General features: G+C 39.5%; 1 protein-coding gene across 2 annotated transcripts in view; it reads right to left on the reverse strand.

Moving 5' to 3' along the window:
* WAPL (WAPL cohesin release factor) overlaps positions 1–25,541 on the reverse strand; it is a 157,835-nt gene that overhangs the window by 88,812 nt on the left and 43,482 nt on the right. For both annotated transcript variants that reach the window (XM_068398107.1, XM_068398106.1), the window contains exon 3: positions 9,373–9,531. The gene's annotated coding sequence lies outside the window, so the exon portion shown is untranslated. The remainder of the gene's footprint in view (positions 1–9,372; positions 9,532–25,541) is intronic.

A 25,541-nucleotide genomic window follows, 5' to 3' on the forward strand; every position in this document is an offset into this window, starting at 1 on the left:
TTTGACACTCTTAGAATGCAAACCTGCCAACCTTTGCAGTCTTTTACAGCTTCTCACTAAAAAGAGTTCATTCTGTGGTGAGAAATGTTGCACTGGGGAGAAGGGACTGTTGTTACTTCCCTTTCCTCAGTAGCCTGCTTTATGAGAACACCATCTGGCCTGGCAGGCCTCCCTCAAAGTGTGGTACAACCTGACTGATACAACAGGAGTAGGCACATTTGAGTTGCAGTTTGGCCCATGGTGCTCCAAAACAAACCTTTGTCTTCTCACATTTTTAAGATAAGGCAAAAAGAGTTAAAATGCTCACATAGCAATCCAGTGGTGTATGGATTATCCCATCATTATTTTACTCCTAGGATTTGACAACTGTGGCTACCACAAGCACCAAATGAAGTAGAAATCTTTACTAACAACTGCCCTGTAATTGCTTTCAGAAGCAGTAAAAGCAACCAAAGCCACCCTCTGACTCCTGCACAGCTAGGAAAAAGACTACAAGTAATTTAATCAGCATCTCTAAAGAAGCCAGAATAGAAGTGTATCATCTCTTGTGCTCAACCTCCATCAGCTTTCTGTACTCACTTCTGCTGCACTTTAAGTTCTCTAACTCATTTCATAGAAAGGAAGAACCATGCCTTTAGAAAGCAATACAAAAGTACATCACATAAGTGATAAACTGTAAGAACAGCCTAAGGGGCAGTTGAAGATAACAAGCAAAGGAATTTCTGTGAGCTGTAAGGCACTGCTAACAGCAGCATTAAGAAAATTTACATTAAATAGAAATATAGTCATTGAAGATGCCTGAAAGCCATACAGATCAGTTCTATAGCTACTAAGCTTAACTTTGTCAGGATAGAGCAAGGACCAGCTGCTCCCTAATCAACAAGGAGCCAGGCACAGTAACAAGGCCAGTAGCACCCCCAGTACCTGAGCAAGGCAGACCCAGAGAGAACAGCCAGGGTTGATCCAGTATCCAGGTTTTTCAGCAAGTTGTGGCAATGGTGCAGGTCCAAGATCAAATCAGAAAACTTATCTACAGATCAAGTCTGGTTCAGTAAGAACAACCAGGGTCAGACAGAGCTCATTGAGCACTAAGCAGACCCCATATAGGTAAGATAAACCTGAGATGAAACCAGAAAGGCAGCCCATAGGTCAGGACTAGAATCAATAGCCAGGTAAGACTATCACTAAGCTAGAGACTAGTACTCCTACAGCACATCTTAGATACTGAAGGCTCACCCCTGAGTTTAAGTAGAGCTCCTGGGCCCATGGGCAGAGGGTGTGGGTGGGGGTTCCAGATGAGGTTGATTAGGGTCGTTAAGGCCTAGTCACTCAGGGCCCTGACACATTTAATTCATTTATCTTTAGAAAAAAAAAATGCAACACAATTCTTCAGACAATCCACAGCTACACAAACACTGTATTTGCACAAACCAAGGATATTTTGGAGGAATTGTACTGTTTCAAACAGGCATCACAGGACTACCCAGGCCCCATTGCTCTTACAATTTAATTTTCAAGTGATTGTTGGCACAGCTGGCTCTGCACATGACTTGTGCCTGCACAGCATGTGATCACATTCCTCACAGCCTTGTGACAGCTCAAAACATTTTTCCCTGCCTGTGCTCACTTGCAGCCATTGGGTTTACTGTTTGGAAAATGGCACCAGCCCTGCAGTATGTGCCTTGAATCAATGTGGCAAGTTCTCTTTCCCTCCAGCTGCTATTTTAAAGATTATCCCAAAATGCCTTGCAGAACATGCTACACGTATACCTTCCCCATATCAGGGATCTTCATGTATCCCATATAGGAGCATCCAAGAGCATAAGCTGGTGCAGATTCTTGACTATTATCCCCATCTATTTTCTTTATTTTTTTATTTTTAGTATGCCTATACAATGTGCTATTGTGCTGTACAGAGAAGCTAGTAGTAGCAAAAGAAGTTACAGAACAAAGTTAGCACAGCACTATGATTAGAATAGTTAACATTACTGAAAAGCAATGCTCAGCAGAAGTAATTAGCTGGGAAGAAGCTTTGTACCAATGTCTACATTCTGCTTCCACAATCCATACTAGCATCTCTGCATGGTGCTCATTGTATGGTGTTGACATGCCCTCTGTTCTCTCCCTGATTCAGAGTACTCTTACTCTGTTGATAAAATGAGTGGGAACATGTACAGCTTCATATCTATTTGATCTGACAGCTTGTTAAAGTCCAACTTATAGAGAGTAAAAGAGAAGCTGAAAATCACTTAAATATTCGCTTCAGGAACTTGAAGAGAAACCATGGTGAACTTAAAAGTGACATGAGGAATGTTTGGGGATGTAATTCAAGCTTGTGGGACCAAATTGCAATGTTGAAAGAGATGCTTGCTTTTTAACGTTTTACCTTGGCAAGTCTGGCAAGAAAAGGCAAAAGAATAGCTATATAAGTATTAGTAAATCAGCTACTCTCAGGGGAAGCAAGAGCACTTTCAAACTGTCAGAGCCTTGAGTGAACTAATAGGCCTTAATTCCCCTGACGGGCCTCACCTGTTGCCTCCACCCACCCCTTCTGCTCAGGAGCTCTATTTAGCTCAGCCCTGGGTACTTGCTTCTTACTTAAGCTTGTCTGTAGGTATATTACTAGTATGCTGCTGGTCTGCAGCTCCAGCTCTCCTATGTCTGTGTCTTTTTGATCTTGGTTCTGGCTCCTTAGCTTGACTTTAGACCTCTTCTCTGAGGCATCTTGTCCTCATTATCCCTAATAGGTCTGAGCCTGAAATGGTTTTTCAATTTGACTTCAGATCTGCCTCATCATCTTCAGGGGCATGCATGAGGATCTGGACTCCTAGTTGCTAGTCCTCAGCCTGTCCTGTTTGTTTTTCTCAGGTATGGTGGGGCTGGGCCCTGACTGGTGGAGGTCCCTGTTCTCCTGGCTGTGCTGCTGTGTCTGGTTTCCAGTTCCTTGGGGAGCTGCTGGCCCTTGCTGTTTCCTGACACAAAGCTTTTTGCATGAGTTTCACTTGCTGAAAATCATAGTTTGAGTTAAGTACTTCTCCTGTTCCCTTATGTTTGTAAATGAAAGGCACTAATTTGGTAAGACTTTTATGAATGGGCTTAATTCAATAATAGTTCCCCTGGTGATCCATGCCTAAAAACATTCTATGTGACAAGAGCTTTATCCTATGAGATTGCTTATCACTCCCACCATTTTTCTAGGGGCCTTTGAAGACTAATTCAGACTATTGCGGTCAGTTTTGTTGAGAATACTAACTGCATTTTCATTTAAAGCCTTGTATTCAGTTCTGTTAATAATACATTAGCAAAGCATCCCTCTCTTTATATCTATGAAGCTCTTATTCACATTAGAAATCACTGTTGTATAAGCTGCACTTAATTCTTATATGAAACTCAAATTGGTGTTTATCCTTTCCTTACATATAAAATATTAATTCTGTAACAACATAAAGCAAGGGTATCCACTATTTAGTGATGAGTAAATAAACAATTTCATCCATCCTGTTATATGCACCACAGTAATATCCTCAGTATCCCCTGTGATCCTTAGGCTTTCAAAGACTGAAAGAAACAAGCTCTGAGTTAGTCACTGGCCCTGAATTTCAGGTAATGAGGCTCACTAACTATGTACAAGTCTTCTCAACGTGTAACCTTAAGTGACAAATATGGAGCAGGAACCACTGATGTATGTTATCTTGTGCTTATTTATTGCATCTAAAAATTGCTTCTGGCAAATGCAACTGAGATTTACTGTTTGAGCTAAAGTCAGAGCCCTTGCAATAAAGCCCTGTTTAGGAAAGGCTATTAAGTTCAAACTTAATTTTTCATTAATTGGTCTCTCTTGTTATAGCTTTAGTCTTGTGACAGTGCCCCAGGATCCTTGACAAACAGACTAACTGGCACTCTCTTTGCTAATGAAAATTTGCAGTTTAAGTTGGACAATACTGTAGTATGTTATGAGAAGGAATAGAAACAATTGTTGATGCTTACTGTGGATTACAGCAATGGTTCTCAGCCTTTCTCTGCTGAACCAGACTGACCATAAAGGTGTTATGAATGTTGCTGCAACTCCCAACTGAGGAACTTCCTTAAAGGGTGAGTGCTTATGAAATAGTGTTCCTCACTGGTGGTTCATGTTTTGGATATTTTTGTATGTCCCAGCTCTCCTGATCAGTACTGTCAGAATATTCAATCTTTTCTCCATCAATTAAGAAATTATTTTGCTGCTATTTTTTTCCCTCTTGCTATAATCAAACTGATAAGCTGGCTAAGAAAAAAATGTGATCATGTGATATTGTTTCATAATAGCTGAACCACTTCCAGCTGCACTAGAGCAGGTGGCTTCAAGTAACAGAAACAGTATGTGCTTCTCTTAAAATTAAATTCCCTAGAGATTTACTTAGTGATTAGTCAGAATCTAACATATAATACAATCTAATTGTATTAATGAATGGGAAGTAAGTCATGGTGTAACTTGCTTTTCAAGCACTGAGAATTGCTCAGACCAAGTGATAGCAGGGGAATAAAAAGGTATACAACTGAGACTATAGCAAACATTACTTCCAAAGTAGAACCAAGGCAGAAAAGTTTGAGAAATGCAAACCTCCACAGGTTCCATTAAGGGAAAAGACAGGTCCAACAGGAGAACATTACTTTTCTATAGATATGGAAGGTTCTTGAGTGTCTTTCATTGCGGCTGATAACAAAGAAAGGAGAGAGGTGACTGCAGAGGATGAGATCCAGAACAAAAGAAGTGGGCAAGAAGTCTTTCTGAAGACTTGAGCTCTTTGCTAAAATACTTTTTGCTGTACTGTATCAGAAAGTCTTTCTTAGTTGGAGCTATCATTTCACATAAAGATATTTCTCACAATGCAACAAATGTACACTGGATATCCTGCTGCAGAAAAGACGGCGATAAGGCATGGTAATTTTGTCATGTGATAAAATAGGCTGTAAGTAAAGGTATTGTGCCTTGTCAATGCTTTCAAATTAAAAATGAACAGCTATTCAAATGAAACTGTATTAAAAGAAAACAAAATTTGCCCTCTTATTTCATGCAGAACAAGCTATCCCCCACCCCTTCCTTATAGGATCTTGCTTACTTGAAAACAGTTAATTGCTTGTGAAACAGATATGAAACTTTAACAGCTGCCTCTGGCTGAGCCCTGTGTCTTATCTCAGAAAGTAGTTAATCTTGCTGTGATTGCATTTGCTTGAACAATGTAATCAAATGAAGGAACAATGCGCACAAACCCAGTTTCATTGTTTAGTATTCAATAGACTATATTAGACTGTAAAACAGATTCTGTAGTGGTTCACTAAGTACTACCAAAGCTCCCCTTAATGCTATTTGTTAAAAGAAAATACCTCCATTCTCCTTATCTAGCTTCTAAAATCAGTATGATGCTATTTTAGAACTAATTTACAAATAACCAGGTCAATATTTATTTAACAAAACAGCTGTATCTATGAAATAGCTTCTATATAGTTATATTCTTCTAGCACTGGGCGTGGACCTTCTTTTAAACTGTTGGTTATTTTTCAGAGTAAGTGTAGGCTTTTCCAAATGACTGTAATTCAACTAGTGCATGATATACAGTAACATGCCTTTAGTCTGTGGGGGAAAACCATGTTTTCTTTTCATCTTATCATTAAGTAATGTCATCCTCTGCAATGGAGGCTTCTTTTATTACCTAACAAAAAGTCCCTAAGTCTGTGCCAAATACTGCAGTGAAAGCTTTTTAAAGGTCTTGTTACAAAGTTTGTGTACTTGTTAGCTTGCTGGGTGTGCAAAGAACTCTTGAACACAAAATTAGAGTGGGACTGGCAGATATGAAACTCAATTATTCCAAGCAATGACTGGTAGACTCCCAGGGACTGGTTTGCTGCAGATATAGTCCACCACTTCCCTGTTAAGAAAAACAGCTTGCTTTTGTGCTTTTCCAATTTCCTACAAAACTAAGTATTTATTGTTCCACAAAGACTGAAAGATATTGAAATGAAGTATGAGACAGGAATGAATGAGAGATACCACTTGGGAAAAAGGAAGGAAGACATGAAGGGTGGGAGGAAAATGGAAGAACAGTAAGTTGGGTAGGGGTGAGAAACAACTGAGGTGAAAAAGGTGAGAAAATAAATTACTTCATCACTAAGGCAATATTCATAGTGCAACAAGAACAGCATACGTGGGGTAAATGAATGTTGCTTGAACTCTCAAGCTTTCACAGAACACTACTTAAATAATTGAGTGTAATTTTTTGATGCCATCCTACTGTTAATTTCTTCCAGTTATACTCACAATTTCTTTTCAACAAGACTCCAACCCTTAGGATGACATCTTCTGAACTGGTAGATTGGTATGTACAATACTATATAAAGAGATTTTTCTCTTCATATACTAACTCCTGAAAGAACACAGCCCCTCTCCAATGCCTACTGTTACAGGATTTAACACGTGTGTTCAGGGGTGGCTGGAGCTCTTACGACTGAGAACTCACCTGAGAGTTTTTGCTTTTACCAGAGAATGCTTTAGGCCAGTTCAGTGGACTATAGCCAGACCTCTGGGGTTTGAGTGCTGTAAATTATTCACTTGTTTAGCAAGGATCTATGTTAGTCAGTGAAATGGGCATATCAATATTTACTTTCCTAACCAACAAAGGGGCTGTTAAAGCTAACCATGCCTTAATCTACCATACACATAAACACCATTAAAATCATTATGACTTAGCATATGCTTTAGTTTTAGTTACCATAAGCTTCATGTCCTTATCAGGTTTGATAGCAGTTAAGTGGTAGTAGTTATATCAAGTTACCACACTGGTTCTTACAGACCTTCTGTGATCTTATTTTATACTTTTTTAATCACTTCTGGAAACTTGCCCAGTTTTTAGAAACCAGTTCTATGAATAGAATTTGCTTTAGAAGTGAATTTAACCTCATTTGTTATTTCCAGTTAGAGCTCACACTCAGTTTTTAACCTGCCTTTCCAGGAAACAGCAACTTCTAGACACAAACAGAAAGAAAAGAAAGGGACCAAAGGGATAAAACAAAGGAAAGCAAACCAGTAGTGGGGCCTAAAGTTACTATATCTCCTTTAGAGTGAGGAGGAAAGAATATGATCAGCATTTGTGTAAACTTTTGGAGGTCTCAAATGTCTGCTGGTTACTTTTAAAAATATTTCATACCGAATTTCAGAATATTTTTTTTCAGAAAACTATCTTAAATTTTTTTCCCCCTTCATGGGTAGTGGGAATCAAAAAGATACCTCCTCCAATTCTGTTTCTATGGTACTCGTTAATAGGGATATCTCTCTTCTGGTGAGCAGAGCCTGGAAGGGACCTTTTTCATCTGCCTTGGACACTTAAAGGCCGTTCTTGTCTAAGTACAGTTGCTCTTCAAGAGGAGTCCCTTCTTTGAACAGATGATTTCTGTGACAGACTTGCTTTACAAATTTGTAATCCTCTCACATAAATGTTATGCCAGAACCATTAGCAAGATCAACATATTTCATATCAGTAGATATTCCTTATTAAAAATATATTTGATTTGACTACTTAGGCTTATCACTGCCCTTGCAGCTTTTTTCCTTCTGTCTAAAGAATAAGAAAAAAATATGCAACAAAACATTCCTATAATGGAACAGCCTTTTATTGTCTAGATACAATTATTTGGCCTTTTATCTAGGTAAAGGGAAAGGTAGCAAGATGGCATAGTCACTGTATTTCATTATTTCCTACATCATTAACTTCTGGTGCTAGTTAGAGCTTTACTAAAAAATTTCTAAATAGTTGTCCCTTAGCAAAAGACAGTTCAACTAGATATTTTTCCTGTAATTTTACTGGTGGAATCCTGAAAAACACTGAATATCTGCATTCTTTTACAATGTTTTTGAAATAAACATGTTTAGTTTAGAAGCTTCATGCAAAAATATTGAAAGGGACCTATTGAGACTTATTTTGACATTTCTTTTCATGCAAAAAAAATCAGAATTTATGCTTTTCATATCACTTGAAGATACAATATCAGTTTTTGCACAGGCAAGATTATCCATTCTCTGACTAGCTCTAGTGTTACTGTTCATGCAGATTACTTTTAGGAAGTAAGTTTCCTACACACCAGTAATGACTTTTCAGATCCATTAGTCTGTTATGTATTAATGATTTCAAGCATTACTGATTAATGCTGTAAGTAGATATATTTCTGTTCCTAGAGAACAAAGGATTGGCATCTCTTGTTACCTTTGTTAGATGAATGGTATGTTACTGCTTGCTTTAGTCAGCTCCTTGCTATGTCTCCTTCCCTTCCTCTGCTCTTGTCTGTCCCCTGTGCTGCTGTTCTCCCCTTTACTATACTTTTCTAATACTTGGTTAAGTGTTAGGTGCTTTCCATTCACCTTCTGTGTAAGAGGAATTTGCACCAAACTTTGGAAAGTATAAGGTAGTACAAAAATGGGAAACTCATGCATGTGCAGCGGTGTTTTCTCAAAGTTAACAGGGTCATGTTTCATGTTCATGGCTCCTTCCAGAGTCTGACTCTGCCACTGGCCACAAGCTGCTCTGTTCCTGGCTGCTACTGCTGTCAGGGAGCACAGTCTGCTGGCACTGTGGAAGCTCCTCAGTCACTGCAACAGCTCTTCATCCCAGCACTTCCAGGTTCCAGATTCTTTGCAGTGCCCAGGTATGTGGTTTACTCAGTACTGGATTGCTCATGTTTCATTTAGGTGCACTCTGGGTTTGTGACCAAGCCCCATACAACCAGATCTAGCTCTTCAATCTCTTGAATTCAAAGGCTACAAACTCCAGCTCCTTTTATCTTTTTAACTAGTAACTTATACATTGTACATGTTCCTCTAGCTATCATCTCCTGTTCTGCACTTTTGAATTACTTTATATGTTGAATACATACACTTCAGTCATCAGCATCTCTGTTCAGTACAGATTATATATCTTTGGTTATTTTCTGCATACTGTTCGACAGGTGTGTGATAGCTTATGTCTTTGGTAGACATTTTGGTCATTAATATAGTATTGAACTCATCACCTGCACTTTTAAGTCCCTCGCTATTTTTGTTACACAGCTATAATAATTAGACTTCATATTAGCCTGTCAGCACTGATAATCTACACCATATTTCAAGGCCATTTTTTTAAATACTTAAATGATATTTTGGTGAAATCTCAATACCACATTATCAAATGTCTGTAAGATTTAGTCACCTAAGTTAATTCTCAAGAATGAGAATGTGCCACCTCCATCAGCTTGTGGGACAGAGCAATACAAAGATCATGTGCCTATGTAAATCAAGGCTTGGGAGTTTGATATAAAAGTACAGGTGATTGTAAAAGAAAGGTTATAGAACAGAAGTTTTAAATGTACCTGGTTTCACATGTCTGGGTGGTGTTTTTCTGTTAGACCTTGTCGCCTAATAGCCATTATTTTTCTGCAAGGAGACCGAGAGCCAAGGACTCTGTATGAAGTGGAGCTGAAAGTTCCTCAGGTGGGGACAGGTTGTTAAAAAGGTCTTCTTGGTAATGACTGTGAAGGAAGAAGATTGAAATTAATTTAAATCAGCTGAGTAGTATCTATCTTTTGGTAAATAAATCAGTGTAAAGTTGTATCTTGAATTTAAACAGTGTCAATCTCCTGCCTCATACAATGCTAATTAATTCTTTCCTTAGCACTAATACCTTCTCTTTTCACTCATCACCTAATGATAGTAATTACATTACAGAAGGGGGAGAATGGTTATTATCTGATTTCTGCTAGCATTAACTTTTTCCCCTTGTTAGTTATCTCCCCAGCTTCTGGACCTTACAAGAGATTTCAGAATACAGAGGAGGACATTTAGGCACCCTGTTCCTATATAAATGGCAACCCATGAGAGACTGGCATCCAAAACTACTTTGTCTCTTTAAGTATACAAGCTACTTAGCATATACTGTCAGAGCTATATGGTTGCAAAGCAATATATTTCTAGGTGTATGGTCAGAAATGCAACTGGCACTTGTCCAAGACATTTTGGACCTCAGGACTCCAACAGAATCTTAAAATTCTACAAGGACTTTCCTTTAGGAATATTTTTTCCTTCTTTCTTGCTTTCCTTTGCCTATCCTAAACCAAGAAGTTGGGGATAATCAGTGCAAAGTCTTTTGAACTCCATCCCCCAGACCTATGAGAACAAACCTTTGATTTCGAGGTAAATAGTTGCTATTAATTTATATTAATATGAATACATAAGCAATATTAACTTGGAAAATATCTATTTGCTCCCAGGTAAATGACTATAGAAAAATGTATGACCTAAGCTTTAGGATTTCTAGCTGCCAACTTACTAGCAAACCAATGAGAATAGTCAAAAGATTGTATTTCTTTCTCTCATTCTCCTAGCAACCACAAAGAAAATGCCACTTGAAATATCATTTCTGTTTTTCTCCCTGTCTCATTGTATTCCTCCTTGGTCAAGCAGAGGGGTTCTGTAGTATGGCCAGAATACAAGGATCAGTTCTCATCCAAACCTGGTCTGTCCCCTTGTATGACAAGACAGAGTGTCACCATAAATGAAAGTCAGACCCTCAGGCAAACTCAAATTTCAAATGTTGGGCTGTGGTGTTCCCTTGAAGAGTACATGGTAAACTGTCCTGTTCCACAGCAGGAAAGCTGTACCCAGTGCCTCTGGGAAACTCAAGTATCAAATTGTCCTCCCTGTCTCCTACTAAAGATAGACTGATTTCGACCATGAATGGGAGATATAAAGAAACAGTTAAAAATCAGGAGTACCTCTGGCAATTTAAGGGCTTCTATGAGAAATTATCTGTTTGTTGCACATGTTTACTAATACCATTCACCATGTCAGAACTGCACTGCCAGTTATGACACAGGTCATTTTGTCCCTCCCTAATATCTAGCCTGGCTTAACCCCTGCAAGTTAATCAACCTCATTCATTAGCTCCAGCAGTAGAATCTCATTTTTAGACTCAGTAACACCACATTCCTATAGATAAACCACTGAAATAAGTCATCACAGAAACATGAAAACAGAGGAGTGAAAGCAAGGAACGTTTTCAAATGACACAATGCAATAACTCTGTATTTGCATTAATCCTGTTATTTACTGGAACTGTTTGGAAATTATTTCACTAGTTCCAGCACTGCTGATTTTTACTAGTGTTTCTTGCAGCATGAAGATTCTTTAAGATTACTTCAGGAACAGATGCAGTAATTTTTCTGCATTATCTATCACTACAATGGTAAGTCCCTTACAGTTTATTTTTGCTGGCGCTGTCCCACCATGAAGACTCTGAGGTTTTTCGGTATTTAAGGAGAGATTTGTTTTTTAATGCAGCATTCTAATACACTGTTTCCTAAAAAGGAATCTCTTTCAATACACAGAGCACAGTCTCCTGTATGGTTTGAATGTGCAACATGTAAGTAATAGAAGCTACTGTTGAAGTAGTATATGAAGTAGTCCAAATAATAATGGAAAGCTCAAGACTAATCCAAAGTCCTGTTTCTTGGGTCCACTAGTACTAGTGAACAGAAAAAGTAAAGATGTTTAAAAAAAAAAAAAAAGCGCCAGACCCCAGCATAATGACCTTTTTTTCCCATGTGCTATGGGAACAGCTATGTCCTGAGGGTGGATTCAACTCTGCTAGTCATCTATGCCCTCTCTGTAGTGTGGAGACAGAGAGGCAGCCCTAGAGGGTGGCTTGCTCTGGCTACGCTGTCTCAGAACGGGATGAGTCACTTGATGGAGGCATTTAAAGAGGGCACACAGCTAGTTCAGAAGAGATGACTATGTTTTCAATGGCTGAGGCTATTTAAGATGAATTCCCACTTTTCTAAGGTCTACATTATCTCTGAATGAAAATTTCCTGTCATAAGAATTTTATCCCTTGTGATTATAATTCTTTTTTCAATGCCAAGAAGCAGTTACAGGAGCCCTAGGAGATGTCCAAACATTTCTGTCATTTATCCTTAATGTGGATACAGATTCTTTTGGCCTGAGAGCTGAATTTTCTGAAATTTCCAATGGGTATGCTCCACAGTATTGGGTATTAGCATTTGTGCTGGTCCCAGCTGGAGACTTCCTCTTCCATGGAGTAAGACAGACAAAAATGAAGCCATGTGAAAGCTTCATATGAGCAACGTAAATGCTTGCCTTGTTACAGCTTGCAGACAAGCTTAAAACTGAATGAGTAGTATTTGGCAGACAATACTTTCTTAAAATACAGAGGTCAGTTACATCAAAAGGACATAAATTATTTAATTTGCAGATGACTTCAAATTTGCTGACAATAATAGAAAAGTAAAATAGGACACCAATCTTTACACCTGACCACAACAACTTCAGAGATTGAGAAAGCACTATCTTGTGTAATATATATTACTTTCCCTGTTGCTTTTCTTTTGTTTAACATATTGCAAAGAAATAAACCATCATCTAGGCTTTGTGAGAAATTGCCCAACTCACAGCTGAAAACCCTCTAGTATTATTCCCAATTTGTATTTTGAGTCCCACCATTTTCTCAAAAGATACTTTACCTGGAGACCACTTCAGTTTCAACACAGTACATCGCTTCTGAAATTTGCTAAAGGGGAAATGAGAAATTCACATTATAGCTGACAAATAATGTTCTTTACTCCAATTTGTTGAAAAAGGACAGAAGAAATGTCAGCCTTTCTGCACCTGCTTTTTGTACTAACAACTGATGTTTAGGAAAAGTTGTCAACTGTTCAAGCCTCTGGCAAAACATGGCAAACAGCTGTTGTAAACAAAAATCTTTGGTAGAATGCTAGATACTGCAGTCTAGCCTCAAGGAAGGTTTCTGCCTTAACCCTCCAATGCAGAAAAGTTTCTAAACAGTTGGACTATTGTGTAATTGAAGACCTGTGACTCTTTCGTGAAGAAAGGAAAGACAAAGAGGGAACTTTGCTTCTTTGTCCCATTTAATCGAGAAAAAAGCATCAGAAGCTGAAGAGAAGAAATAGTTCAGAGAAGGATGAAAGGCCTGGGAAGGTAATCACCGCTTTCTTTCACAGCCAGCGCTGCATGGACCTGGTTTGGAGAAGTCCAAACTGCCAGGCTGACATGCTCCTCGCCTACAGCAACCCAGGTGCTGCAGGAGGACAACCCACCTGAAATTCAGGTTCAGTTTGACAGTGAATGCAGTTTAAGTGCTGATCTACACATAAATTGTCACAAGAATAATTACACTGCTCTTTACGTCTCTTGCTATGTAAGTCCAATATGCGGATACTTACTTTTTGTCTTAAAATAGTAAATCTTATCATGCTATAATTATTGTCTTGTCTTCAGCTGAAGGCAGACACCCATGCTTCCAAGAACATCAGCACACTGCATCAATTGGCAAAAGGCTTCAGTTAAAAGAGACACAGTTATTTTGCTAAAAGTCATGCAAATGAGCCCCATATGCCCTGAAAGCACACAAGTTTCATGGTTATTTCCTTAGCATCGCAGGAGTTTCCTTGGGCAGCCAACAATCTTCTTGTTCCAGAATAACACACCACAGCCAAAATAATCACGTACATTTCTGCTAACATCAACCAAATAAATTTCTAGTAGAAGTGCTTAGTAATAAAAACTATAAAAAATACATGCATATATATTTCTTTATATAGAGGAGGAGAAGAATTGCTATTAACTGTAGAACATCAATAAAGACACTACTCATAACTTGGAATATTAATTTTATCAAAGAGCATTTATTTTAACTAATGAAATCTTATGTCTGTTAGATGGACAAAATTGATGAGTTTAAAATTGGATTTTATGAACATGCGTGGGGAAAAAAGTGCTTCTGTTGTGATTTCCTCAAGTACCAGAACAGGAAAACAACTTGCAAATGGGCTGGACAAAGGAAATAACCTATTTAATTTGATTTTCAGTTTATTTTTATATCAGTGAATGAGTTATTTGTGTATGGGAATATTCTGGGAAAAATACACTTTGGTTACCATTTGCTCATGTCTACTAAGTCAACACGTTATAACCAAATCTTATCAAATTCTAAGTTATATTATTCCAAAAGTATTAAAGGAGTTTGTAGTCTGTGAATGAATATCCACATGGCTAACTCCTTATGTCAGCATTCACTTTTGGGTTAGGTTCTTTGTGATAAGAGAGAGCTTTTTCAGACTTTCATTTTCCTAAGGTATGTATTTTTTCCCTGAAGCTGCATTCTCAGCTCGTCAGAGTGCGGAACTGTTGTTTTCCATGATAGACTTTTTGACTCCTGCTATGTTCCTGCTACTGCTCTGGCTGATAGACCCTGGTCAACAAGGAAGAATTCACTTTCCTTCCTACAGAGTCCCAGAATAGCAGAGGTTTGACAGTGCTTCTTCAGATCATCTAGTCCACCCCTGTGCTCAAGCAAGGGCAGCCACAGCAGGTTGCGCAGAACTGTGTCTAGTTGGGGTTTGAGTATCTCTAATGATGGAGATTCTGTAACCTCTCTAGGCAACCTCTCCCAGTGTTTGACCACCTTCACAGTAAAAAAAGTGTTTGTTTTCATGCATTCAGATGGAAATTACTGGTTTTAAATTTGTGCCCTTTGCCTCTTGTCCTATCTCGTTCTTTGTATTAAAGCAAAAACTCCAAACCAAGATTTTCCCTTGTACAATATTTGTTCTGATAATGACTTTATCTCAATAACAGCTGCACTAAACAACCAAATGCTTTCAACCAAGTTAAATCTAGTTCTTCAGAAGCATTAGGTCAGTATAGTTTTATAATAATGTGACTATCAACACAAATATTCAGGTGAAATCTCATGGGAAAATAGCATGTTTATTCAGACATATGGTAAAGGTGTCTGTTCTTTTGACTTCCAGTAGCAGCCAGAAATATGAGTTACAGACTTTTTTGGGTACTCAGTCATGCCGAGTCAATAGTATGTCATAAGGAAAATCTTTTACAACACTTACTTTTCAAACATATTTATAGCTAGGAAAAATAAACTCTGTTAAAAGAGCTTTTTTTATGCTACAGTCATTGTTACATTTCATAATGAAAATTGCTAACAGGAGTACTGATAATTGAAGTCCTTTTCACAGTACAGAGCTGGCATGACCAAGGGAAAGTGCTGAGATTCATCTTGGCTCATACCTCATCATAAAAGTTGTTAGCTACGTGTGACTGAAAACTGTTATTCCTAGAGAAGCAGTAATTTAATAATCCAGCTCAGCTGCTGAATTCCAGATACAATTTGTAAGACTCAACTGAAACGAAGTACTTGTGTATTTGTAAAACCTAGAACTGATGACAGACAGCAAAGTGTACCATCGCTGGCATGTGGAGTATCTGCCATTCCATAGTAAAGCTGGAATTTTCCTCTTTCAAAATTTTTGCCCCAGTCTCCTAAAGCCCTGCTTTCTGGTTTCCAGTTCTTTTGTTGGAACATAAGTCTTTATTCTTATAATGGGCCAAATGGTTTGTGCTTTACCCTGTTTGTCAAACACATTGTCTACTATTGTATTTAATGTCTTTCCACAGAAGCTGGCCTAAGTTCAATGGAGAAACAATTCATTATGACACTGGAAAATCAGCTGCAAATGATATCTGTGGGCTGGATTACAGCTGCTCCTCTCCTTTGTTTCTCCACATGATACACCCGTTGTTTTTAATGACGGTACTCCTGTGTTCTGTGTTTCTGGTGTAGTTTCATGAGTTTTGGGGAGGGATGCTGTCAAGGCAGGAAAACATGCCATTATTTCTGTTGGTATTCGCTGTAACTGTTACGGTGTAAAGACAGGCCGTGCAAGCTCTGTAAGTAAATGTCTTTCATTAGATGAACTGACATAACTGGAAAAATCAGTTTTCAGACACACGGAAATTAATGTGTGGTAACAAGTTGGTAGGGTGGGTAAAAGCAGCAGTTTTCACATTGCAAATAATTCCTCAGAGTTTAGTTAGATAAGTACCCTGCCTATAAAAGATCATCAGCATCTTTGAGTCCTACATATGCACTTTCAGAAAAGTGCATCAAGTGACCTCACAATAAGTATATAGGTGAAATTCCAGAACCAGTGCTTCAAAATATATACATTCATCTCTACTGGCTACCAAAATTGAAGAACTCGGCCCCAGTGGAATGGTTGGAGAATGCAAAATAGTTGCTATTTTAAAGTCTCCCCTCCGTTATTCTTCTGCACTCAGTGAATCATGTAGAGCCTTTTACTGCAGTAATGTCTAATGAGGGGAGGTAAGAAATTCAGTAGAAGCACCATCACAGTACCACAAGAAAAGCCTGAGAAATAGCAGTGATTAGAAACTATTGCCAACATAGTGAATGTTAATGTTGCGTGACTCTCTTAGATTTCTGGTTTTATACAGCCTCTCTGTTCTTAAAGCCCAATTATTACACAAAAACCATGTTCCTAAATCTTCAGCTAGTCATTCCAGGTGCTTCAGTTGCCGGCACTTCTCTGGAATGCGAATCTCAGAGTTCTGATCATCAAACCTTGAAAATCAGAGCTTTAATGAGGCTATTTAGGATCTACTTTTTTTTAAAAAAAAAAAAAAGATGTTGCGTTAAAATCTGTGAACCAAAACCTCATTTTAAGAGGAATGATTTCTCTTCCAATCATTAGGAGAAAGGAGGGAAAGGGAGCTTCTGTCTCAGCTGGCTCGTTCTGGCAACTTTTTTGAAAGGCACTTGCATATCATGAAGAGAGTTGCTGAGCTGAGATGAAAACTGGTTTTGTAGTATGACTCTGCTTTAAGTTATACAAAGCTTTCCAAGAGAGGCTGTGTTAGCTTTCAGATTTCTGCACCTGTGCTCAAGCTAAAGAGTAATTTGGTTTGGACCAAAATAACTTCATGGTTCAGACTGCAGCCTTTCTTTTCCCTGACTTTTATGTTGATAACTTGAAACCACATTCTTACTTGCATCCAGAATCCTTTTACAAACCCACAAAAGCCCCATCAATGTTTGATTTAGATCACTGTTCGAGAGGCACAGATTTGCTGAGCTGCATACTGTTGGAGGCTGAAAGTATTCTAGGGAAATCTTACCATACTCTTGCACTCTTTCCTGGCATGTTGCTCTTAGCCACTGGACGTTGGGTTAGACAGACCTTTGGACTGACTCAGAATGGCCATTCTCACACTCTTCTGTTCTCAGAGAAATGTATTAAATACCAACATCTTTCTCTAATGCAACAGATAATTTAAAACAATAAATAAGAAAAATCCCTCATGAGATCTCTTGCTCTAAACTTCCAAAATATCAGAAGATTCCAAATCCAAATTTAAGATCCTAAATAAATTACCAGATGGTAAATAGGTATTTAGGGTGACATCAGTGCAAGGTAGTAAGACTCTGTATGTGAGAAAATGTGCTCATTTATTAAGAATTTAATTTAGCAGAAAGAATTTAGTAGTGAAAATGTAATAAGAATTGAAACTCAGGGTCTGTCAGGGACCTGAGTGCACTAATAGGTCTTAATTGCCCTGACCAGCCTCACCTGACACCCTCATCAACCCCCTCTACCCATGGGGCCAGGGGCTGCATTTAAGCTTAGGCCTGGCCATGCACTCCCTGCCTGAGGCTGTCCCAGCTGTGCCTGTGCCCAGCCATGGGCTCACTGATCTGGCCCTGGGTACGGTCACTGACTGACTTGCTGCCTTTTGCTCTCAGGTTTGCCCTAGGCCTGCTTTGCTGGCATGGACTTGCCTGATAGCCCAGGCTCTCAGCTGATCCTGGCTCCCATCCCTGGGTCTGCCTGGCTCACCTCGCTCGTGTGCTGTGGGACAGTGCCCTGGCTGTGGAGGCTTCTGCCCTCCTGATTTGTTAACATCCCCTCGGCCCCTACAGAGCAGCTGGCCTTTGCAGTTCCCTGACATCGTCTAACACTCCTGTTCTTAAGTTCTTGCTTTTCTTTATTCCTAGTTCAATTTTTGTTTGTTTGCTTTAGTGTTTGAACACCTGACTGACTGACTGTCTCAAAACATCCCCACAAGAAAAGAAATGCTATTCTCTGCTCTACAGGTATTGAACTGGAGTTGCAGCTGAACCAAGTCACTTGTTAAACCATCAAGAAGTTCCTCTGGAGCATGAGGTCCTGTAGTGTTCAAATCAACGGAGTGAATGGAAAAAAAACTTCGTTTTCCTACTGTAAAGCAGCTCTGGAGGACTTGTCCGGAAACTACAGTCTGTCAGGTAACAAGCATCGCTAGGAAGGGAATATGCTTTGGCTTCTGTACAGCGCTTCGAAACTCTTTCTGTGGCAGAATCTTCCTTGGGCAATTTATGCTAGCTTTGCAGTTGCTTTGTAATGAGGAGCCCAGATCCTCAAGCAGTAAGAGCTGAGTTAGTAGACCCATGTTGACTTATGCTATCTGAGGAGTAGATCCATGATAAAAGTACAAAACTGCTTAATTCTGCAAGGGCAATGAGACCTGGAAGCTTATTGTATGTTCTGTGGAATATCTGTTTTGGTGGTGTGAAATTGACTCCTAACAGATATACTGTTCCTTAAATGTGAAATGTTTATGCTCAGAAAATAGGTTTGAGTTTCTTTGCTATCTAACTTCAGAATGCTGCCACGAGGTTATTTTTCTATTGTTTTTATGGAGTAACCAACATGATCATTGCTGACTTGCTGTCTGCAAGACACTAGAGCACATTGAGATCACTGCAGTTGCCTGATGATGGTAACTACTTCTGATTGCTGCACAAGGACATTTCTCTGTGAACTGCAAAATAAACAGCTCTGTTCTCTCACTTTAAAAGAAATCAAAGAAAGTAACTCTATCACAAGTCAATGAATTTGAAACCAGAAAGACTGAGTAGACTGTTAAGTATGCTATGGTCAGGAATATAACAGCAACAGTTTGTACTGATTGCATGGCTAGGATTTTTTGAACTTATCTTTGCTTAAATTTTTGAAGACAGAAGTGACTGTATTTCTCATTACCTCTTCTCCCTGACAATTAGTTACTATAAATAAATACTGAAAAATGTAGCATTTTCACCTCTCGTGTCAAAGGCAGCAGCAATGCATTTGTTTAGCAAAATATTCTTTGTGTAGTAAGGGCAAAGGCTTAACTTTTTGGCTGGGTAGAGTTTTTGGGGTAGAGAGCAAGAGAGGATGAGAATTTTATTCTTAGTAAATTACATTTTGTTACTAAAGCTGCAAAAGGGGATAAAAACATGCAAAGAAAATGTTTTTGTAATGAGGGAAAAATGCTTCTACGAGGTGTTCATAAACCCCTCATTTTTTATGGAGGTGTTCTGCAGTGTTAAGTCCCATTACTGAAACTCTGCTTAGAAAAGAGCACATTGATTTTCTTACTAAGAAAAGAAGTAGCTGAATCATTCACTCAGAAGTGAGATAAGGCCTATCTAAATCTGATGTCCCTCACCATGGGATTAACTTGCTTATTATACAGGGAGAGGTCAGTCACTTCTTACTGGTGACATTCTTAAGTTTCCGTTTGTACAAGAAGGAAACTGTAAGGTGGTGTGCAAAATAGCTCAACTGCTTTGGGGAATCAGGCCCAGAAATTAAGTCCATATTCAAAGATGCATGGTTTTAACGGGTTTTGGTGTTTCAAGCATATTTGTAGCCATCTCGAAAGAGCAGAAAGAATGCAGTGCCCAGCTTTTCCAATCACATATATGAATTTCAGGATATTGTTTCAGTGACAAATTGTTATGGTAAGTAGAGATGACATGTTTGTCTATGTTTGTCTGCTGTGCCGCAAAATTACTACCCATCTACGTTTTCATGATTTGCAGCATCATCTGCAAGTCATGAACAGGAATGCCAGTTCCATAGGGAGCAGGCAGAATTATAAAAGTAAAGTAAAGTGAGAAATAATAGTTTGGCTTTCTGAGGATCAGTGCCAGTGTTTTTTATCACTTTAGTTCATATAGGATTGCTTTTGAGATGTTTGTTTATTCAGAAGGCTTTCTCTTTTGCTTTTCAAACTCTGAAAATAATCTTCAGACATCCACATTTTTGTTAAAACGAAACCCCGAGCTTCTATTGACTTCTTATTGTAACCATACTGAACTACTCACCAATTCATCACCAAAAATTTAAGCAGAGCATATTTGTTAAGGAAAGTCATGACACTACCAGAGAATAGAAGGCCACCGTGTTTGCTTTACTGTCATGCCTAGAAATGTTAGGCAAGTCAAAGCATTACACCAGCACAGAATAAAAAGGTCTCTGCTCCAAAGCACTTGTTATCAAAGTATAGGGAGACAAGAAATGGAGGCATATTGTCAGGAAAGTAGCAGGTAACGATAAAACAACATAGGTCAGCGCTGACAATACGGCCAGCAGGCTGCGTGTGCCTGCAGCCTACCTATTGTCAATGTCTCTTGTTGCCATTGCCACCAGCATGAGGAACTGCATGAAGACAAGCAAATCATTCATGTTGGAAACTGTGTTCAGTGAATGATGGAAATGGGCATCACTGGCTGACAGGATGTGAGAGCTGGCAAGCCAATGCTGTCTGAAAGATGATAGGTAAGCTGGAGACAGATAATCCGTGAAGACCAGAAATATATATCTGATTTAATGGAAAAGGGGGGGGGGGGGGGGGGGGGGGGGGAGGGCGTGAAAAAAGGGGGATGCATGGCAATAACAGTCAAAGCAATGGGGTGGGAGAGGACAGGATCAAGATGAAAAGGGCTCAGACTGAGCTGGACATAGCCACACTGGCACACTTGCATCCTGCCTGCAGCCTTGTGATAATTGCCCTGTACATTCCATTGAGTAAGGTCGGAGAAAAAGGATGTCATAACAACTGAAACAGAAGTCAGTGAGGATCCAGAGGAAGCATTTAGCAGAGCAGGTACTAATAAAGGCCACACTGCAGCATTAAACAAAGAGGAATCTCTGTTCATTTAGAGGCCTCATGTGAGCACTTGGGAAATCAGAGTCCAAGGTGATGACAGGCTGGATGATAGCCCTAGCAGAAAAGTTTATAAAGAAATGGGCATATGGCTTTACACTTCTGTCCGTTGAGAAGCTCTGATTATAGAACTGTGGTGGATTCTCTTCTAGCTTAAGCATTAGGTCTGTTTGATTTTGGACTTTGTGTGAAGGTTTCAAGTTGCAGCAGGGAGAAACTCCTCATAACGTTTCTGTTCTCAATGGTCGTGACAGAATCCTGCCCAAATCTTGAACACTATTGTAGTGTGAGCCAAATCTTGCTTCTCCTTCAGCTGCTTCTGGCCGTTTTGTCTTGGGCAGGACACTTGTCACTGAAATCTCTTACAGGCTCTGCTAAAATATCCTCTGGTATTTTTAATTTGCACTCACTCTTCAGGCTCTTTTCAGAAACAATTCAAATACAAGACTTTGAAAATTCAGTGATGTTAGTGAGTGGTCTGTTTCTTCCTCCTCATCCTGCCCAAATTCCTGAAAGCACTGGGCACAGCACAGTCTAGAACAGCAAAGCACAGGGCACCTGCAATAGCTGTGAGCTGCTGAGGCTTACGCTGCAGTTAGTGATAAAGCTGTCTGCTTATTAGTGCAGTAACATAATTTTCTCCCACCCGTGGGCTGACAATATATTTTTTTTTTTTTTTTTCCAGAGTCACTGATGGTATTTCTAGAAAGGATAGAATTTCTTTTGCAGGGATGTTGTAAGACAAGGCACTATGTGACAGGAAAAATAGTTATATAACCATCAAGGCAGTATATGTATTCTCTGTGGATCATTTGAAGACAATAGTGCTATTACCTAAGGAGAGAAAGACAATAATTCTTTAATATCAAATGAGACTACACTTTGTTTACCTTCTGGTTATCATGAACTAATTTCTGAGACCCCAGGGTTTTAATTTTGATTGCTGTATGTGGGTACAAATTGCTTCTTATTGTTCCTCTTCCCTTAGTCTTTTCATCAGAGACCTCGCTGTCTCCATTACTGTCCTCTGTCTTACCTATCAAGATATTTCTGCAGCCCCTCCCCATGATAGGCTCTAGTCACCGAGTTCTTTCTATTTCAGAAGTAAGTACTACATAAGCAAATGAGATTAAAAAACAATCAAAAAACGAATGGTACCAATTGTTCTTCCTGTAAGCAGTACAAGCTCTCTATTAATGCCATCCCAAACCTGGCACTGCTGTCTATCACTGGCCACTGTGTGAACCTCTAATGGCAGTCAGTACCTGACTGGGGGAAAATGCTTGATAAATAGAATTTCTCTGCAATTTTATTTCTCACCCCTTCTCTACCAACAATCCTTTTTTTTTTTTTTTTTTTTTTTAATATCTGAGTCCTACCCTAGCTGGGAAACACACTGTTCTGCTGTATCTCTGCATAAGCAAATCTTTCATAATGCCTGCTTCCAGCAACGATGACAAGGCAGCTTGGAGACCACCATGTGCTGACCCCACATTTCATCCCCCTGCAGACTGAGTTGCCTGTGGCACAGACCTGATTTATTACGGGCAAGAGAGTAGCAAGGGAAGTTTTCTTTAAGTTTTGTCTCTAATCATTGCCTGAAAGATGGGGAGGTTGTTCTTTCTGCAATGATAGAGCAACTTTTCTATCATTTTTAAAATATGATTTGTCCCTGCCTACAGTAGGCACTAAACTGCACCAGAACAATCAGCTTTATTTCACACATGTGAAAGGGGCTAGCAAGCTGAGAGCTCTTATTTGGGAACTGAAAGTAGGGAAGCTTCCAGCTGAAATTATTTGATAAGAGTTTGGCTAATCGGGGTTCCCTGGAGAAGGGTAGGCTTTGCACAGAGGTTAAGCCATAGGAGACAGGGAAGGAGGAATCAGAGCTCAGCCCACAAAAAAAGGTAAGAAGCTTTTTTTTTTTTTTTTGGAGGCACTGCAAATCCAGCTTGGCTGGTCTGGAGAGCTTTTTGTGTGACTACTTTGTCTTCACACTCTGTGAGGAAGGACAAGAGGGACAGAGGTGGCTTGACCTTTTCAAGCTACCTGGTCTTGAAGCCATAAGCCACTAGAGTAAGCTGGAACTATCCCTGGGGAAACTAAGGCAGAGCACCTGCTGGATTGTGTCTTGCCATAGAGTGGCAGTCTAATGCCATGTTACAGAGCTAACTTCACGCTGTTGAAGAGATCACTGATATAATATTTTCATCTCAGTGGAAAATACTTTTTTTTTTCTGGTAAGTCTTAGAAAAAAACCCTTGTGTTTGAATGGACTTTTCTAAACCATCCTTTCTGGTGTGGCCCTCCTGTACTCAGTCCAGCCTCTCCTGCTCTGGGGCTAAACAGCTCTGCAGCGTTACATGCTTGCTGGCTGCACCCTGTAGTTCATGCTTTTGCTGTTCACTGTAGATCTTGGCTACCCTATAAAATTACAACTACCTATGAGGTGAATTATTCACTTCTACAGCTGAGTAGAAACTGTTTTGATTTGATTCACTGTTTTCTATTTTATCTATTGATTTTTGGGTAGTCCCAAGAGTGTGCTCCCATAAAAGGCCATACAGAACTTTGTACTCCGTTTAACAATTTTATTTACAAAGGGTGTTCTTGCCTCCATGTCCCCTTGCCAAGTTACTCCAGGCATGAAGAACTAAATTTAATTTCTATGATTAATAGAGCACAAAGAAGATATATATTACACAACTCTCTCCCTGCTTTGTTATTTGGGGTGCCAAAATTGCAGTACGCTGTCTGGGAGCAGCTAGGAAGTGGGAGAGTTGCCACCTGACAGATCTTAGCTGTTAAAAGGCAAAAAGAACACAGACAGTTGAAACCAGATTTCTGTATAAAATGAGCAACCAGTTTTCACCTGCATATCTAAGCAGATAAGTTTGTTGCAAGTAACACTACAAAAGCAGGCTTCTGAAAACACTTCTGAGAGAAACTTGTTTTCAGATGTTACAGCTGCTGGCAAGCAATACCACACCAGATACCCAGGGCTCACAACTTCTATACTGGAGGGACTGTGTAAGGAAGGCTGCTGTGGACTCAGATTTTATAGCATGGTATTGCCTTTTGAAAGGCAGGAAAATGGATAGGCTCTCAAGTGAAAAATCAGTAATTTCTCCCTCTACCCCATCACTTACAGAAAGACCTATTGTATCTAGAGGGCAAGCACAGCATATTTTGAGGGTACCATTGTTATCCCCAAGATGTTTTACTGAGGTTATCACTATCATTCTCCTCATCCTAACAGGAAAAAAATCACACAACTTTATTAGCAAGCCTTGGAAACACCAACTTCCTTGCTTTGTGCATTCCTCATTTGTGGTAACTCAAATTCCAGAACTGTATTTGCCCTCAAAGAAGAGTGGGAGTTTACCTGTCTCATTACTGAGTAGTCTATTCCCCTTTCCTCATGCTGATCCTGGAAATCTAGATGATCTTTTGGAAAATTTAAGGAAGCCCAGGTGAGCTTTTGTAAATAGGTCTCAGGGACATTAATGCCTGGCTGGCCATCCCCCTGGTCTTCTAACTCTCCTGGCCTTTCCCAACAGCAGTCTGTTTATCTTCTAAGCAGCAGATTACCTGTTCTTTCAGTCCACTCTGTATTCCTGCAGATGAGCTAAAACCTAATTCCACACAGAACTCCAGCCAAAGAAGAGGACACTGTTCCCTTTCACTCATTGTGAAAGAACTCCTATACTCATTTGGACTTCAATTAAATTTTACCCATGCATTATCTTTCCCCTGTCTTGTCAGACAATTTTCTCAGTTTCATGGAAGGGCCTCAGAGTCCATGGTCTTTCTGCTATTTCTGCCTGTAGTTTATAAAAAGCTATGAACAGAAGTTAATTATCAGTAGCAAGAGGTGCAGGTGAAAGTCAGGACTCTAAAACTGGGAAGGATGTTCTCACCATAGCTCAATGTGACAGAATTAAGAGAGAAGAATTCTGGGCAGGTTCTCTTTTCTTCAGAAGGGACTGGGGGGCAATTCAGACCTGGGCTGTAATCCAGGTGGGCTTCTGGCATGTTTCACACACAAAACTGTAGCATAAATGTTTGAAAACTTTAGGATGAGCTGGATGGCTTTAGAAAGTACCTGGGGTCATGAACTGATACATTTTCAATGTTAAGCTTCCAAGGGATACAAGAGAGGTAAGCTTTGGTGGAGAATAAACAAGGGAGAGACAGAGGGCAAATCTCCCTCCAGATCCCAAGTCTAGCATTCTGATAGTTTTGTGAATGGTTTGTTATTTTATGTTGTTGTCTGACTTCCCAAGCCCTAGGTACAGAGAAGGAGATGCCTCATACTTCACACCCTGTGCAGTTCTAGGACACGACTCCTCTCCTTCCATGGAAGCTGAGGCATCGCATATAAAATAGGTCAGCTGAATTGCCTCTAGCACTTGGCTATAACACAGGATCAGACAACTGTAATCATATGAGAACACTTCCATTGGACATGAATCTTAGTGTTAGGGTCCAATTTTCAGAAATAATTTCACCTAGCTTGCAGGTGCTTAGCGTTCACAAAAGCAGGCCCCAGGGGCTAAGGAAGGATACCAAATCAATAGCTCTCTTTGGACTAGAATCCACTTCTCACTGGGAAAACTTTCTTTGTGTCCTTTATACTGCATATTTTTTCACAATA

The sequence above is a fragment of the Nyctibius grandis genome, chromosome 4 (assembly GCF_013368605.1).
Source record: "Nyctibius grandis isolate bNycGra1 chromosome 4, bNycGra1.pri, whole genome shotgun sequence".
In the NCBI taxonomy this organism is placed as follows: Eukaryota; Metazoa; Chordata; class Aves; order Nyctibiiformes; family Nyctibiidae; genus Nyctibius; species Nyctibius grandis.